The 17,110-nt window shown below is 40.4% G+C and overlaps 1 long non-coding RNA gene across 1 annotated transcript in view; it reads right to left on the minus strand.

Moving 5' to 3' along the window:
• The window catches only part of LOC132659579 (uncharacterized), a 28,064-nt gene that overhangs the window by 3,893 nt on the left and 7,061 nt on the right, over positions 1–17,110 (minus strand). The window contains exon 2 of the long non-coding RNA XR_009600143.1: positions 5,321–5,448. This is a non-coding gene — a long non-coding RNA (uncharacterized LOC132659579). The remainder of the gene's footprint in view (positions 1–5,320; positions 5,449–17,110) is intronic.

The raw sequence follows: 17,110 nt of genomic DNA on the forward strand, positions 1-17,110 counted from the left end.
CTCAGATCTGCCTCTACCAAGCACTCTGGGGATCTATTCAAGTCTCTCTCTACCCTGGATGGGGCCTCAAATCACCTCTGTCCACACTGTATTCATTCTCTTAACAAAAATTTTTGAGCAATCCTTCAGTACTTGTATACTTATTTATTTATGTTACATTCATAAATAAGTTACATATAAAACATAGTCAAAACCAGAAATTTTAAAAAATGAGATGAACTATAAATACCCCAGGTTTCAGTATGGCCTCCTTCCCCAGTGGATGGTCAACGTGAACATTCCTTGGTGTGTGCAACCTGGTTAGGAGAGTCTAGTCTGATGACTGGTTTTGATCTGAGTTTTTCTAGAACTGGTTACACAGTGACACAAGATTTGTACAGACACTAGATTTAAATACTCTGCCTTCCTGAGACTGCAACTTTCATTCCCAATTCCCAAGTTAAAGATTTTCGAAGCAACTCCATTGACCTAATTAATGGACTTTATAATAAATATATGTTATTAGATGAGGGCTTCACATACATTTTTGAAAAAGGCTCTGCCATGAACAATATTTCAAATCCGCTTCTCTGCTTATTACACTTATTACATTCCCCCAGGTGGCTACCACTACAAAAATATCTGATGGGTTCAGTTATTGTAAGGAACTAACAGCCAATAGTTATTTAATGCATTATCTCTCAAGAGGTAGATGAAGTTTAGATAATATTTCTCAAGGATTCTCAAGAATCACTATGGGAATCACTAGCATAGTGGGGCTGATCAGGAGGGGAGAGGTTTTAGAGACAACCTCATTTCCTGATCTTTCAGGGTATCCACCTTCTGGTGAATTGGGCCAGGAAAGGATTTTCCTCTGCTGGGGCCATCCATTCTCAGATTCAGTGAGATGAGCTCAAAGCCTCACTGCCAGCGGGAGAAGGTGACTGCTGAGTGGAGAGATGGCTCACCACCCAAAGCCAACAGCCCAGGTCCTCACCTCTGTTCTGCTACTTAGAAGCAGTGTGTGTTTGGGTAAGTCACTGTCTGGATCTTGGCTCCAGCAGCAGGAAACTCTATCTGAAGCAGAGGTGACCACATCACCTTAAGTTCCTTTGTAGAAGGTCAGTGCTGTAGTGTCATGACGTCAGTGTTGCTGCATGTGGGAGAAGTCTGAGGGCAAGGATGGTGCCTGGGGTCTAACTCACTCTGGATTTGCCCTTGTCAGGTTTGTGCCAAGTGGCTCCACATTTAAACTGGGGTTTAATCTCACAATTAATTTCCTTTCTACTTGATGAATTCGTGATATGCATGTGTCTCCACACATGCATATCATTTTTTTAGTTCTTCTTTTAAAAATTTATTTATTTTAATTGGAGTCTAATTACTTTACAGTATTGTAGTGGTTTTTGCAATACATTGACATGAATCAGCCATGGGTTTACATGTGTTCCCCATCCTGAATCTCCCTCCCACCTCCCTCCCCATCCCATCCCTCAGGGTCATCCCACTGCTCCAGCCCTGAGCACCCTGTCTCATGCATCGAACCTGGATTGGTGATCTGTTTCACATATGATAATATACATGTTTCAATGCAATGGCAACCCACTCCAGTACTCTTGCCTTGAAAATCCCATGGACGGAGGAGCTTGGTGCAGGCTACTATCCATGGGGTCGCAAAGAGTCGGGCACGACTGAGCAACTTCACTTTCACTTTTCTCTGAAATCATCCCACCCTCGCCTTTTCCCACAGAGTCCAAAAGACTGTTCTATACATCTGTGTCTCTTTTGCTGTCTTGCGTATAGGGTCGTTATTACCATCTTTCTAAATTCCCTATATATGCGTTAGTATACTGTATTGGTGTTTTTCTTTCTGGCTTCCTTCACTCTGTATAATAAGCTCCAGTTTCATCCACCTCAATAGGACTGATTCAAATAAATGTATTCTTTTTAATAGCTGAGTAATATTCCATTGTGTATATGTACCACAGCTTTCTTTTCCACTCGTCTGCCGATGGACATCTAGGTTGCTTCCATGTCCTGGCTATTATAAACAGCGCTGCGATAAATATTGGGGTACACATGGCTCTTTCAATTTCGGTTTCCTTGGTGTCCACATGGGAATTTTTAAGGCCTTTATCATGGGCAAGTTCTGGTCTACCCGCCGGCCCCTCACCTAAGTTAATAACTATCCATTTAGAATGAGCTGTACGGGCTTCCCTGGTGGCGCATATGGTAAAGGATCTGCCTGCAATGCGGGAGACCTGGGTTCAGTCCCTAAGGAAGATCTCCTAGACTGAAGGGACTGGCAACCCTCTCCAGTATTGTTGCCTGAAGAATCCCATGGACAGAGGAGCCTGTGGGCTACAGTCCATGGGGTCCCAAAGAGTTGGACATGTCTGATTAACACTTTCACTATAATGATCTGTATATCAATCTCTGATTCATACAATGGAGAAAACCCTTAAGAGGCTTTGTTTCCCTTTTGTACCTATGCTCTTGCTTTCACATCTAAAATTTTCTTTATTGAATATGTGCTCACTTTAGCTTCTGTTCTGTACCTTCTCCATCCTTCAAAGGCAACACTTCAGTGCTGTGACCTCCATAAATGCTGCTGATGTTTGCCCGGTCACACCCAAATTCTTCCTGTGCATCAGGCTTCTAGTATAGAAACTCTTATCCCTTGGGGTATCATTATTTTTGGACATTGCTGTTCCCTCCCTAATGTCATATGCCTTTGTTTATTCATCTTTATTTGTCCTCCCTCTTGTTAGTTTATTTCCCCCCCTCTCTGTCTCTTACATCCCCCCACTTCTCCCAAATAAACAGCATCTAGCATTCCCCCCAGTCTTAGAAACTGAATTCCTTCTTAGGGTCATTGTCAAGGGCATATTTAAGGTCTTCTTCTTAAAATGTATGATATGGTATATTTTTTCTTTTAAATTGATAATACATCTCCCTAAAGGCCCTTCAGTGGTCTGCCTGTAAAATAAAACCAACTGTTGTGCCAAAATCAACTTGCCTGATGCCTTTTGAATCATCGAACAACAAACTATAGCCATGTTCACCACCAAACGGGAAAATCCAAGCCCCTGTCCTGCACACGACTCATTCAACATGGGGTGAGGTTGGAATTTAAGTTCCACAAAGCAGGGGTTTTGAAGATGAATAATGAAAGAGATCCCTGAGATGATGCAGCTCTAAGACTGTCTAGAGAGGCCCTGAAGGAAAGCTGCTAAGGACCATCATCTACCTAAGATGATAATTAACTCACAAAGCTCATGCAATGGGAGAAGCTGCCTGTGGCCCTTCCTCTCGGTGATTAGACAAAGTAAAGCTTGAGGAATGCTTCTGGAGGCTGAGTCAAGCATAATTCTTTCCCCCTAGGACTTTCGAGAAAGAGGAAGCAACCACAATCCAGGGGTCTTTGGCTCTGTTCATGTACCCACCTCAGGAGCTGGGGAGCCAGCAGTGGCAGCTTGTGCCTGGTTATTAATTTTAGTCAGAGCAGATTCTCATTGTTTTGGGCTTGCTGTGTGGTACCAGCAGTAAAGAATCCTCCTGCCAATGAAGGAGATATAAGAGACGTGGTTCAAACCCTGGGTGGGGAAGATCCCCTGGAGGAGGGCACGACAACCCACTCCAATATGCTTGCCTGGAGAATCCCATGGACAGAGGAGACTTGAGGGCTACAGTCCATAGGGTCACAAAGAGACATGACTGAAGTGACTTAGCATGCACAGAGAGCTGAGGCAGAAATTGCAGGACCCAGTGGGGAACAAAGTTAGAATTCCCTACCATTTACTGAGCACCTATTATATGCCAGGACTATGTAAGCCCTTCTAAATAGAATCACTCTTCAGTAAAATGGATGCTATACTATCTATACCTGAGAGTTGTTTTAAGGATGAAGTGAGTTATTTCATACAACGTTTGTTACCTCATAATGGCAGCAATTGCTTTGTCTTTGTTTCATCTTTACAAAAAGTCAGCGAAATAATTGGCATCTAGCCTAGGATGCCGCAGGTCTCCTCAACCTGAAATCTGCAAGGTCTCATGCACAAAGAATAATAATAATGCTACCAAATTAATAATGTATTACAATTAACATAATGCATTCAAATATATTATTTCCTTTAATATTCAGATCTTACTTTTGGAGTAAAAATTAGTTTCTTTATTTTAGAGATAACTATTTGAGATGGAGGGTCCTTCAAGAACTTCTTCAAGGTCATGTGGTTAAGATAGACCTCAAACACATCAAAACTCATTGGTGGAAAAGACAGGGTCCTGAAGCTTATCACTGTAATGACAACAAATTAGCCTTCTACCCCCAATTCAAAATATCTTTTCCCTCACTTGACATGGCCCTGCAATCCTTCCTTCTAAGCCTACCCATTCAAAATAAGTCATTGAGTTTCCAAAAGGTCCTTGAAAACTGTGCAAACACTTTTCCTGAGCTTGGAGGCATAATAAGTCAGTGATTCTCAAATTAGTGCATCAGCTAGGATATTTTCACACACCACATATATGTGACTGAATTAGGTCTCTGTGGCTGTAATAACAAATAACCACAAACTTAGTGGTTAAAAACAGCATAAATATATTGTCTCATAGTTATGGAGGCCAGGAATTAAAAATCAGTGTAACTATACTGAAATCAACATTTCCTCTGAGCCTGGAGAGGAGAATCTGTCTATATCTTTCCAGCTTCTGGTAGCTGCCAGCATTCCTGGGCTTGTGACCCCATCTCCACCTCTGTGTTCACATGGCTTCTTCTCTTCCATGTCTCTGTGTGTCTATTTCAAATCTTTGTTTCCCCTTTATAATGATGTACGTGACTGCATTTAGGCCCACCCAGGTAACCCAGGAAAAATTCCTTGTCTCAAGATCCTTAATCACATCTTCTGCTATACACATTGATATTCATTCTTTTGGCAGTAAGGCAATATTCACGGTTCTGAATATTAAGAAGTGAATATATCTTTGAGGGCCACCAATTTAGTCCAGTATAGTAACTTAAAGGAATGCTTCACTTGTGAAAGAGAATGATGATGGGACCCAAAGCCTGTGGCATTGGCCAAGGCACCTAGGTCTCCAGTCTGAGGCTGGATCCTCAATTCAAATGACCCTGCTGAGTTTCTGGCAGCTAAGGAGTAAGAGCCAAATATAGATTGTAAGTTCTTTCTCCTTGATTGTGTCCACCTGCCAACCTTCTTCTTCCTCTTCTTCCAAAAGCCTCTTTCTACCCATTCTTTGAATTTCAAAACCATTTTATGTGGCTGTTTTATGTGATTTTCTTTATGGCATATATGACATTTTAGCTTGCATCACTGTAACTCACATATATTTTTCCTCTCCTCCTAATAGAGTTCCCTGAGGCTGAAGACGTCGTTCACCAGGACCACCATCCACCTTCTGTCTTCACTCTTCCAAGTAGCAGTCAGTTCTCCACATAGCATAGATTGATCTCTACAAAATAAAAATCAGATCATGCTATTTCTTTACCAGAAAGGTTTTGATGACTTCTTGTCATACTCAGAGTAAAAATCTACACTCCTTACCATGACCAGCAAGAGCCCACGATAGCAGAAACCCTCTCTATACCTTTAATCAGCCGATGCCACCTTAAATGACTTTGCACCCAGGGTCCTGCTCTCTGTATTTGCTGCAGACCATGTGCCACACAACAACTCTCTGGGTTAGACAGACATGTTACCCAAAGGCCTCCTTCCCTGGGCTCACGCAGCCTGAGCCAAGTTACACACCTTCCCTGGTAGATAGAGCTCCAGCTGGAGCCAGTCCCCAGCAGAGCCTGGTCCTTGTCCCTAAACACCTCTCTGCAGCCCATGACGTCATTTCCTCATGTAAAAAGATTCCTTCCCCTGATTCTAAAGGTGGAATATGTATAAGAAGAAAAGTTAAGCAATGCAATAGAGTGAGAAAGAGGAAGTATGTAAGGATACTCATCACAGAGTTGTCTGTGACAGAGAAAAAATGCAAATGACCTAAATCGTTATCAGGAAAGAAATGCCTCAATTATGTTTAAGTGCATCTCCAGAAATCAAAGCACATGTTGAAGAATAAGACAGTGGTTGCCTAGGGTTGGGAAGGGGCTGCTAATGGTTGTGGGATTTTATTGAGTATAAGGAGGGTGATGAGAATGTTCAAAAACCAATTGCCATGATGGTTGCATAACTCTGCATACATGAAAAATACTGAATTGTGTACTTTAAATGGAAGAATCGTATGAGAGGTGAATTAAATACCAATAATGCTGTTTAAAATGCGATAGGGATATAGAAGACAACAAAAACAGGTAACTGTGCTGCTACTTGGAAGAAAAGTTATGACCAAACCTAGATAGCATATTCAAAAGCAGAGACATTACTTTGCCAACTAAGGTCCATCTAGTCAAGGCTATGGTTTTTCCAGTGGTCATGTATGGATGTGAGAGTTGGACTGTGAAGAAGGCTGAGCGCTGAAGAATTGATGCTTTTGAACTGTGGTGTTGGAGAAGACTCTTGAGAGTCCCTTGGACTGCAAGGAGATCCAACCAGTCCATTCTGAAGGAGATCAGCCCTGGGATTTCTTTGGAAGGAATGATGCTAAAGCTGAAACTCCAGTACTTTGGCCACCTCATGCAAAGAGTTAACTCATTGGAAAAGACTCTGATGCTGGGAGGGATTGGGGGCAGGAGGAGAAGGGGACAACAGAAGATGAGATGGTTGGATGGCATCACCGACTCAATGGACATGAGTCTGAGTGAACTCCGGGAGATGGTGATGGACAGGGAGGCCTGGCGTGCTGTGATTCATGGGGTCTCAAAGAGTCGGACACGACTGAGCGACTGAACTGAACTGAACTGTGCTGCTACTTAATATTTTAAATAGAAGCATGTTAGAGAGAACTTGAATATGTAATATATTTAAATTTAAATAATTATATTATATTGACAATACTAAAATATGTAATATATGATTGTTTCCAGTTGAAGAAAGCAAGATATCCAATGAAACATACATTTTCAAATATATTATACATATATGTATATGTGCATGTGTGTGTGCAGACCCACACAAGCAGACTGAGAGAGAAAATACAGTGACAATAAATACAGTTTATATCCACCTGCCCTGGATATAAACTCTGGACAGCTGTATTGGTGGAGAGGTTGCACGGTGATTTCGTTTTCACCCTAACCAATTAGGAATGATTTCAGCTACAAGTAGCTGAATATCCGAGAAAACAAAAACAAAGAGAGGTTAGTTTTTGTTTCATAACAGGGAAGGCTAGAGGTGGATGGCTGCTTGCTTTTTGATTTCAAGTCTTGATGCCATCAGGACTAGCACCTCTGCCTGATCTTGGCTCCCCTTCCGACTGTTCTGTAAGGGCTGCCTTGTCACTGGACAACAAAGTCGAAGCTTTTTTAGATGTCTCTGGGTCCCAAAATATTGCCTTTTACCTTATCACTGGAATTGTGTCACATGGCCATTCATCATTACAAGGAATGCTGGGGAAGTATTCCTTTTCCAGTCTCATAGAGGTAGGTACTTTCAGACAAGGGGGCTGGGAATAAATGCTGGGGCTTCCCTGGTGGCTCAGATGGTAAAGAGTCTGTCGCAATGCAGGACTGATCCCTAGGTCAGGAAGATCCCCTGGCGGAGAATTCCATGGACAGAGGGGCCTGGGGTCGCAGAGTCTGACATGACTGAATGACCAACACTTTTACTTTTTTCACAGCAACCAGCAGTACGTACCCCAGGGATCTCCAAGTGTACCTCAGCTGTGTCCTTTGCACTTTTTCAAGAAACTTTCATTCCTTTTGTAGGTACAGAAGTAGCAATGGTAAGCTAAATCTCACCACCCAAAGGTAGGCACTATTACCATTGTGATATCTATTCTCTCAAATTTCTCTCTTCTTCTATATATATATATACATACAAATATATGTGCATATATACATGTATGTGTGAATACGTATATGTATACAGATAAACGTAATTTTATATGAATAGGATTATACACTATTTATTTTCTATCTGCTTTTTTAATCCCAAAATCATGGAAATTAATGTCAGCGGATATAAATGACAACATCCTTTAGCTGTTGCATTGTTATTTTATTACTTTTATTTTACCAATTTCCAATTAACAGACATTCGTGTTGTTTAAAAATTTTTGCTATTTTAAACAATATTGCGGCAAACATCTCTGTCTTGGTGCTGTAGTAGTAGTGTCCATCTCCTTTGAATATAGTGACATTATTATTTAAATTATAAAGAAATCTATAGATGATATGAGATGCTTAAAGTGATAGCAAATAAAATCAGAATTATCTTGTTTTTCTGTGAATATTTTTCCTCTTGTTCAAAATATTAATAACAAAGAACGTGTAAGGAGGAATGTCTCACAATATTCAAAATAATCACAAAACTACTTCAAAAAAGACTCAAATATTTTCTTTACATAAGGGAAGAATTGAAACTGATTTAAAAAGAGATATTAAGAAAAGAAGCTCTTCTTCCCAGTATTCATTTCTCAAGTTAAAAAAAAAAGTTCATTTCATTAGTTGTTTTAAAATAAGGAACTTCTATATTATTTATACTGAAAAGGGAAGATCACATTAAGGTCTGACACAAATTGACAAAAGCCAGAGGATACAAACTGAACACCATCCCTCTATCCCAATCTCAAGCATTTTAAAGCCAAAATGGTTTTAACAGAACTGTGTTCCAATCAATCAAATTATGTCTTTAAAAAATAGAGTAGTGACTTTGTAGGAAAGTCAAATCATATCCAGCATTACATATTTCCATTGCAGGGACTCAAAACATTTTTATGAACCCTCTAAAGGAGGATAATAGCAGAGAGCTCGCCAAATTCATGGCTGGAGAGAATAAGATTCTGGCAAATCTTACCCAGAGAACAATCCTGCAAAGGCAGATAAAAGGAAGGCATAAAACAACCTTGCAAATAACCTGCCCAGATATGTCTGCATCTCCCTGTCTGCAAATATTCTGGAAGCGGGTAGATGTAGGAGGGACTGGACAGCCTGTGAGGCATCTGTGCATACGCTTATACTAACTACCTCTAAGAGCAACACACACCTTCTGTTCTCTGAGAGCAACCCAGTTTCTGAATGAGTCCTTCACATTCAAATTTACTCCTAACTGATGCTATTGTCCACTGACCAGTCTTTGCCAGTTGCCTTCTAAAGTCACAACATCTGCAAGGAATCTACTCAGATTGATCACAGTCTCCTCTTGAAAGCCTCACCACTTCCATGGCTTCCATCCTTCACCTCTACCGACTCCACTCTCGTGCCCACTCCCATATCTGCGCCCAGAACTGAAGACCACAAAGTCTTCTCTGGGCTCCTGCCAACACGGCGGATTTAAAAATAGGGGAAGATCCCTCTTATCAGACATAAGACCTCTTGTTAATCAGTTAATCCAAAGCTAGTTCACAGAGGAAAGGATTTGAAGCGACCTTAAACATTTATTTTAACACACATTCGCTTCTCTTCTGGTTGCTTTCTTCTGTCTGGATGCTCTTTGGAGTTCAACAACATCTTTCTTGTGTAACCCACAAGCCAGAATGCATTTCTGCAGTTTCCAGTTTGGAGTTTTTCTGAGAAAACTTCATGATACTTGCAAAACAATATGACTGCCAAAACCCTGTCCACATTTTTTACAGCTTTTTCTAGTCTTTTACAGTTGTTTTACCCACTCCAATTAAAATAGCCAACTTAAAGAAAAAAAAAAAAGTCACCTATATCAAGTCTTTCCAAAGCCCTTAGCTTAATTTTTCATGGCTATAGCCCTTTCTGTCTTCATATTTTGATTGTATAATATTATGTTACATGAGACAAATATATTAACAAGCATGAGTACATAAGCAAGTTTGGAAACAAACTACAGCTGCAGTTGGTTCTCTGTAAGCATTTAGTTCCATGGTGAGGAGCCATTAGCATTCATCCTGCAGAGGAATTGATGCAGTGAGTAGAGAGCAGTTGGCTACTCAGGTGGGTCTAATGGGGAAAAGTGGTTACACACTTTAGAGTTGAACCATTCTTGATAACTGGCAGAGAAACCCAGGACTTACCTGTTTGCCAGAAAGTTACTAAGTGACCATAGGCAGGGGTGATATTGAAAAATATCCGAGAACCATTGGCCAGGATAGCCTGGGCTCTGTCCAACTAGAACAAATGCCGATCATAAGCAACCTGTGAGGATATACTGTGTGTTCTAGCTGAATTTAGCTCTGATATTGGACAAGCTGATGGTTTAGGCCTTATTCACTTGCAAACGAGGGAGGTTGGTCAAGCAAAGGATACGAGAAAATTTCCTTCCAACTCGGAAATTCTTTATTGAGCTATATACAGCTCTAATTAATTTCCTCTCACGGGATTCATCAGTTCTCTGATTCAATTGTTTATTCTTTCTTTGGAGAAGTGCCATCTCAGAATTGTCATTGAGATGCAGACTCTCGTGGCAATAATAGAAAGACAATAGCAAGGGAGGCATGCATGATAAGATATATAGTAAATACAAATGTACAGCATATATTATATATTGTATATCTGCTTCATTAAAAATCAGATTTACTCACACGTATTCACATTCTCCGGCCTGATTCTCCACGGGTCTGTGTTCTTTATGTTTTGTTTTGCTTTTTAACCTGGGGAGGATGCTTATTTCGACGCCTTGCTTAGTTATACAGATTGAAGCATGTTTTCCACATGCAGCTCCTTGTTTGCCAACAAACCCAGCTGTTGGGGGGGGGGGGCACTGAAGATCACCCAATTATAGAAAACAATCTTGAATACCTTTTCATGTCTCCCTCTCCAATCCTAGAGGATCTTTTCCAACAACTGCAATTTTAAGAGCCTCCTTCATTTGCAGGAAACTTTTACTCCTTTATTGTTATTTTGTTCTTTTCCTTTCCAAATCATCCTAAAAGAGTTTACCATAGAGCAGGTAGGGGGCTCTTTTCAACTGCCTCTGCCTACAGACCAAAGGGAATCAAATCTGTCTGACCAGACTTTTATTTTGAACTCCCTCTAAAGGGAGACAGGACACAACAGATTCAAGCACTTGCTTGGAAAAAAAAAAAAAAAAAGGCTCTCCATACTATTTTACAGTGTTAGCCCAGGCTCCCGTAAGCCAAGTCCCAGCCCATAATAAATTTTATTGCAATGTTATAAACTCCTGAAAAGAGGAACTTGGAATAAAGGTGCTGACACAGGCTGCCAGAGCTGCAGCCCTTCGTTCTGTGGCTTCTGTCCTGACATCAGCTCACATCCAGGACAAAACCCCAAACACTCAATTACCAAAATAATGTTTTGCCCATCAGATACACTCTTTGATCTTTCTCTCAAATTCATTTTGATAAAAAGAAACAGAGGGTGTCATCAAATAAAAGGAGCAGTCTTGCAAACATGACATGACTTCGTGTGGATGCTGGTGTCTTAGAGCTCAACAAGTTATTCAAGCCAAAGTTTAAATTCTTCTTGCAAATAAAGAAGGCCTTTTTTGGGAGAGGGGGCAGTGGGAGGGGTGGGTGATTATTCATGTAAATGACAGCTTTATGTACTATAATTAAGTCATGAATTGAAGGCACAATTACTTTATCATACATTACCAGGATCAAAGAAGGTCTCTTAAGAATCAGTTGTCAGCATATAGAGTCAATACAGAAATTAGACCAAATACAAATATGAACTGGAAAATTCTGTTTAAATAATGCCCTAGAGGTTAAAGAAACAATGAGTTGAAGTTGCAGAGTGAGAAAATTAAAATGACACACTAGAGGTCACTGTTGCTACTTGAGCTGAAGTTAGATCTGTATAAAATACATATGACTATGCATGCAGACTTCTCAAATATGTTTATACATTTATACTTATAAATATATTTTGGTGGCCTGCATGCATATTTTAAAAACTCTAAAAAGATTAGCTATCTTCATTGAATAATTTTTTTTTAAAATCCATCATGATTTGTTCTATTTTCATCTGGGCGTATGTGAACAATTTGGATATCCGAAGATGGAATTTAAAAAGAAAGCTTAATTTTGAGGAATTCTTTCATAATCGTATCAAATACTTTGACAAAAAAATCTTGCACCTATTTGGTGTAACATGGAATACACCTTTCAATTATTCCTTCACCTGGATCCAAAAGTAAAAGTGATTGAAAAATTCTGGTTGGTAGGCCTCTCCTTATGAGGAAAAAGTGATTCCATCTACTAGCACTTTGCAAAAATGTGAGATTATTAAATATGGACCATATATTTAGTTCCACTTTGAAACTAAGATAGAGTCTCTTAGGTATGGCAAGTCCATGAAAAATCCTGAAATAGGTTACAGGAATTGTTAGTAAAAAAGTTCCAATTCTATATACATGAAAGGACATTTTTTTTTTTTAAAGGGAAACAACCAATGTCCCAGACAGGCCATTCATTAGTCTAACAGGAAGAACTCCCTATATGCAGTTCCTGAAGGAGACTCAGGATCTGTCTGTCTCCCACCAGGACTGCTGGCGCTTTAAAAGTCCATCTTATTGATAGAAGGAGCCTGTCCATCCCAGGCTTCTGAGTGCATTACAGAAAAGCTAAAAGTTGCATTGTCTATCTCAACATGAGTATCATGTCATTGCCTAGGAAGGAATTCAGTACTTTTCTTTTCAGAGTATTGGTCGTAGATATCTGCTTTGGGAGCACAAGTGTCAGTCTGCAGGTGTGTGGTTTCAACTTGACTAGAGTTGAAACAGGATTTTCAGAAAGATGTCCATCCCAACTCCTTTGCTTTCTGTTCTTTGCACATGAAACAGATCTCTTCTCCAGTCTGATAAAGCAAGGTCTACAAAAGGAAAGAAGGAGGAAGAGGGGAGAAAACTGTGATGTCTCTTTCATCTGCTGAACCTGTATTTAGCTTTCAGTGGCATTATTTGCTTTGTCCATGAGGCTCAGAGTCCTGGGAGTAATTAAAGTTCAAAGACCTGGGTAATAACTCCTCTGGAACTGGGTGTTTTCTGCAAGTTTCATGGGTGTGGGTGAAACAGATTTTGAATTTAATTTGAGAATTTTAATGGAGACCTCCACATTTTTAATAGTGGTTTCCAAGTATCTTTTGTAAAACTAGTGGTTGCAGAGAAGGCTCTTCAGAGACTCAGAACCTCAGTGTGAATCAGAGGTAAGTGTCTCACCCAAGCAGTCATGCAGCTTGAAGGAAGGGCCATGGGGCCCAGATGCTCTGCTTTCTCCACTGTCCCGCCAGGGTGAACTTGGGCAAATTCTCCATCTCTCTAAGCCTAAATTTTTACTTGTAAAAGGGAGATCATAATATCTGTCTCTCCAGGCAGGCTTATATAAATTCATGGCTGTTAAGGACTTGGCACAGGGTAAGCATTCAGAAAATGTTAGTCGTCATTGTTTCCATGGCTGACGTTCATTGAACTCCTTTGTAACTTTAAGAAGAGACAGAAATTGTTTACGTTCACCAGCAGGTTCCAAACAACCACTACATACAAAAATAGCAGTTGAATTCAGCAGCTTGTTGTTTGGGAGGGGAAAAAAAAAAAACAGGTTTTAATTGATGTTACTGGTTCTGTTTTTCCAAACAGTTTTGTGTATGCAAACTCAAACTTGGACTTTAGGGAAGATAGAATACTAGTGTACCACAAGAACTATTACCATATTTTTTTCGGTTAAGAAAATTATATCCATTTTAGTAACTAAAAAAAAAATAGATATAAAATGTGTCTGGGTTTTGTGCAGTGTAGTAATTTTTTGAAAATGCCCTATAATTCACAGGCTGGATAGAGGATGGGGTTCATTGAAGACAGTCACATTTCATAGCAGCCCCACAATTCTCACAAGGTTGAAAACCACTGCCCTCACTGCTTCTGGTTACAATTATAATACGCAATACGTTTTGTTTTAATGGAAGCTTTTATAATGAAATTTGGAAGCCAGCGTCATTTCCCTTCCTTTGCTTACTACAGAAAGAGGATTTGAGGGCAGACAATAAAGGAAACGGCAGGGAACTATTATGTGACCTTGGGCAAATCTCTTTGGTGGTTCAGCCTTGTACACAGACACACACATACACACACACACACACTTAGTCTTTAAATTCTTTTGCAAAACTTTGTCAAGCAAAAAGTGGGATGGAGATTTGGCAATTCCATGGTTATTTTGAATAATGAATATTTTATGAAGTTGAATGAACAATTGTTACCAAATTTTCTAATTAACCAGCTAATTGGTAAGGCTGCAGTGTAATCCTACTTAAGAAGTATTGCCTGCAATAGGGGTAAATGAAGAGTTTCTTTCTCACTTGCAAGTACAGTTGAAAATTTATGAAGAGCTACAGAGATTTCAGCTGAGAAATGATAGAGGAGTAGAAAACATCATAGATTTGTCTTCCTGTCATGGAAGTCCTGGAATGGCCTTTTAGACTAGATTAAAACAGTTTTTTAAATCCTTGTTTTCAACCACACCCTGGAATATCACTTCTGAATCATCTTTATTTTATTAACATCCTGAGTTAAAACAGAGTTTGGGCAGAAATATCACAAGATGTCTATGACTTCAGACAAAAAAAAAAAAAAAAAAAAATCCCAAGATCCTTCCCCAAACGCTCCCAAATGGATAAAAATCAATCCTCCGAGGCAGCGCATGTGCTGAGCCTGCTGGCCAGCAGAGGACTGTGAGCTGTCCACGTGGTGCCAGTGGGGGGCCCGGCTGAGGGGTGTCCACAGCCTGAAAGGTAAAGCTGTACAGCTGCAGCTGAGAAACTAGTGAGAGGTCCCACCGGAGGTGGCACCTGCTCTGCGAATGCCTACAGGTATCTGTTCTCCCCTCTGTTGAGGCGATGTTGCCACATTAGGAACTCTTAACACCACAGTTTGACTTTAGGGGTAAATAGAATATCACGGATCTACTGAAAAAGGGGACGTCAAATGGTGATGAGACAGTGAGCAGGAGGGACTTTGGAAGAGAGCTCCATAACCTGGGCTGCGGGCTGAAGAATGGGGAGCAGACCCAGGATGAAAAGAGAGCAATAGGGAGGGGCTGAAGAGGTGACACCTCCATCCTCTTTGACTTCACACATTAATTTAGCTTGTGTCTTCGACTGGAGAATTTAGTGCCAAGACCCTTCTGCCAAAGAGAGATGTCTGTCCTTTGTAGAGAAGTGTAGATTCCTCAGTTAGTTCTGCCCCTTTGTGTTTCATGAGTTCAAGCAAGTCACTTCTCTCTAGACTCTAGAACTTTTCTGTACAATAGTGAAGTGAAGTGAAGTGAAGTCGCTCAGTCGTGTCCGACTCTTTGGACTGTACAGACCCCATGGACTGTAGCCTACCAGGGATTTTCCAGGCAAGAGTACTGGAGTGGGTTGCTATTTCCTTCTCCATTCCGTACAGTAAGGAGGATGCATTCAAGCATCCTCATGTTACATCCTCATGTAACTGCCAATGTTCTTGTAATTTGTTGTGGGGGGTATAAGACATTGAGTTCCCAGACCTCAAACACGGTTGATGTAGGTCCAGGGCAAAGTCTTCCGCCTAAGGATCCCCAGCAGGATCTTCTCCAGTGCTTCTCAAAGTTCAGGCCACTGATATGGTCACCAGCATCACCCAAGAGCCTGATTTTAAAGGTACAGTGCCCCCAGCCCTAGCCAGGACCCACTGAATCAGCACCGCCGGGTGTGGAGCCTGGGAATATGCATTCTGGGCAGCTCCTTGCTTACTTTTTGTTTCCTTGCACATTGTGGGGAAATATCACTGGCTAGTCATTGAATTTTAGCCTCAATAAGAGCTAAGCTCTTTAACTTAGTATGAACCCTCTCTCAGTGGCTTTTGGATTGAGCAGAACTGGGCTCCACTCATTAAAGGACATCAGGAGAGGGCGGTTTATTTCCACAAACCTGATTCTGAGTGGCGTGAAGAGCATTAGGGGTTTCGAGAAATTTTTAATCAATTGAGTGAGATACAGGGACGACACCCTTATCTTGGCCACATCTGCCATTGTGTGGATTCAGTCACTTCTGCTAATCACACATTTAATTAGAAGCACAATCATCATAACCAGTGAAGCAAGATTAGAAAGGTAGGTTGTTGTCAGCATGTTGTTACTGTTCTGAAATACTGTTTTGAGAAGATTATTTCTAAGAGACAAGTTAGCTGGTTTAACTGCCAATGTTCTTGTAATTTGCTAGAAACATAGGACTTTCTACTCCTTTCAGACTGTCCTGATATTAGAAGGAGTTGAACTTTAAGTGTGCCAAAAGGTACGAAGGAAGCTACATCACGTTTTAAATATCTAAATTGCTCACTTTATACTTTCTGTACCATCCATCAAAAAGTATATGCTATGAAGAGAATAAAATTTTAAAATAAATATATCCAGGTTGAGGAAAAAGCATGCTACATAAAACTGTCTTTGTATAAATACCGAATAAGATAGGGTGAGGTGATATTTACAGTACTGCAGATGACTTAATACTTACCGCCCTAAGAATTCATCCATCCTTCCAACCAGCCTGAGAGGCGTTTAAAACCAATAAAGCATATTTGTGTCCAAGCTGGGAGTAGAGACAGGCTTCACATAGCAGACCTGGGATGCTCCGGCCCAGGGAGCTTAACTAATGTCAAATGTAAACCACTTTTCAAAAACATGTTATCAGGTCCACACCAGACTATCCATTTTGATAATCTCATTCCATTTTTCATTTCACTGTTGAAAGCAGAAATAGATTAATGAGAGCCCAAATCCCCCTGAAAGAAAAACTTCCTTATAAGGCATGTCTGAAGAGATATTTGGAAAAATTACTTACTCTGCCTTTGTTTTGCCAAGTAGAGTAACTTTTAGATCTTTTATATTTTTGAAAATTCTTAACCCGGTCAGTGTGGCCTACTAGATTAAATCTAGAGGGGAAAAATGAAGAAGAAATGAAGATGATGATGATGACAATGATGATGCATTTAGGTAAGTTATAAATCTCTCAGATCTGGGCATGCTTTTATGTACAATGGGGATTTGGAGGCAAACCCTTATGATCCACCTCAGATCCAACAAGAAAAAAATTGGCCCCCAGATAGCATTTGCAAATGGTCCTCCCTGGTGG

Source organism: Ovis aries, chromosome 3 (genome assembly GCF_016772045.2).
Source record: "Ovis aries strain OAR_USU_Benz2616 breed Rambouillet chromosome 3, ARS-UI_Ramb_v3.0, whole genome shotgun sequence".
Taxonomy (NCBI): domain Eukaryota; kingdom Metazoa; phylum Chordata; class Mammalia; order Artiodactyla; family Bovidae; genus Ovis; species Ovis aries.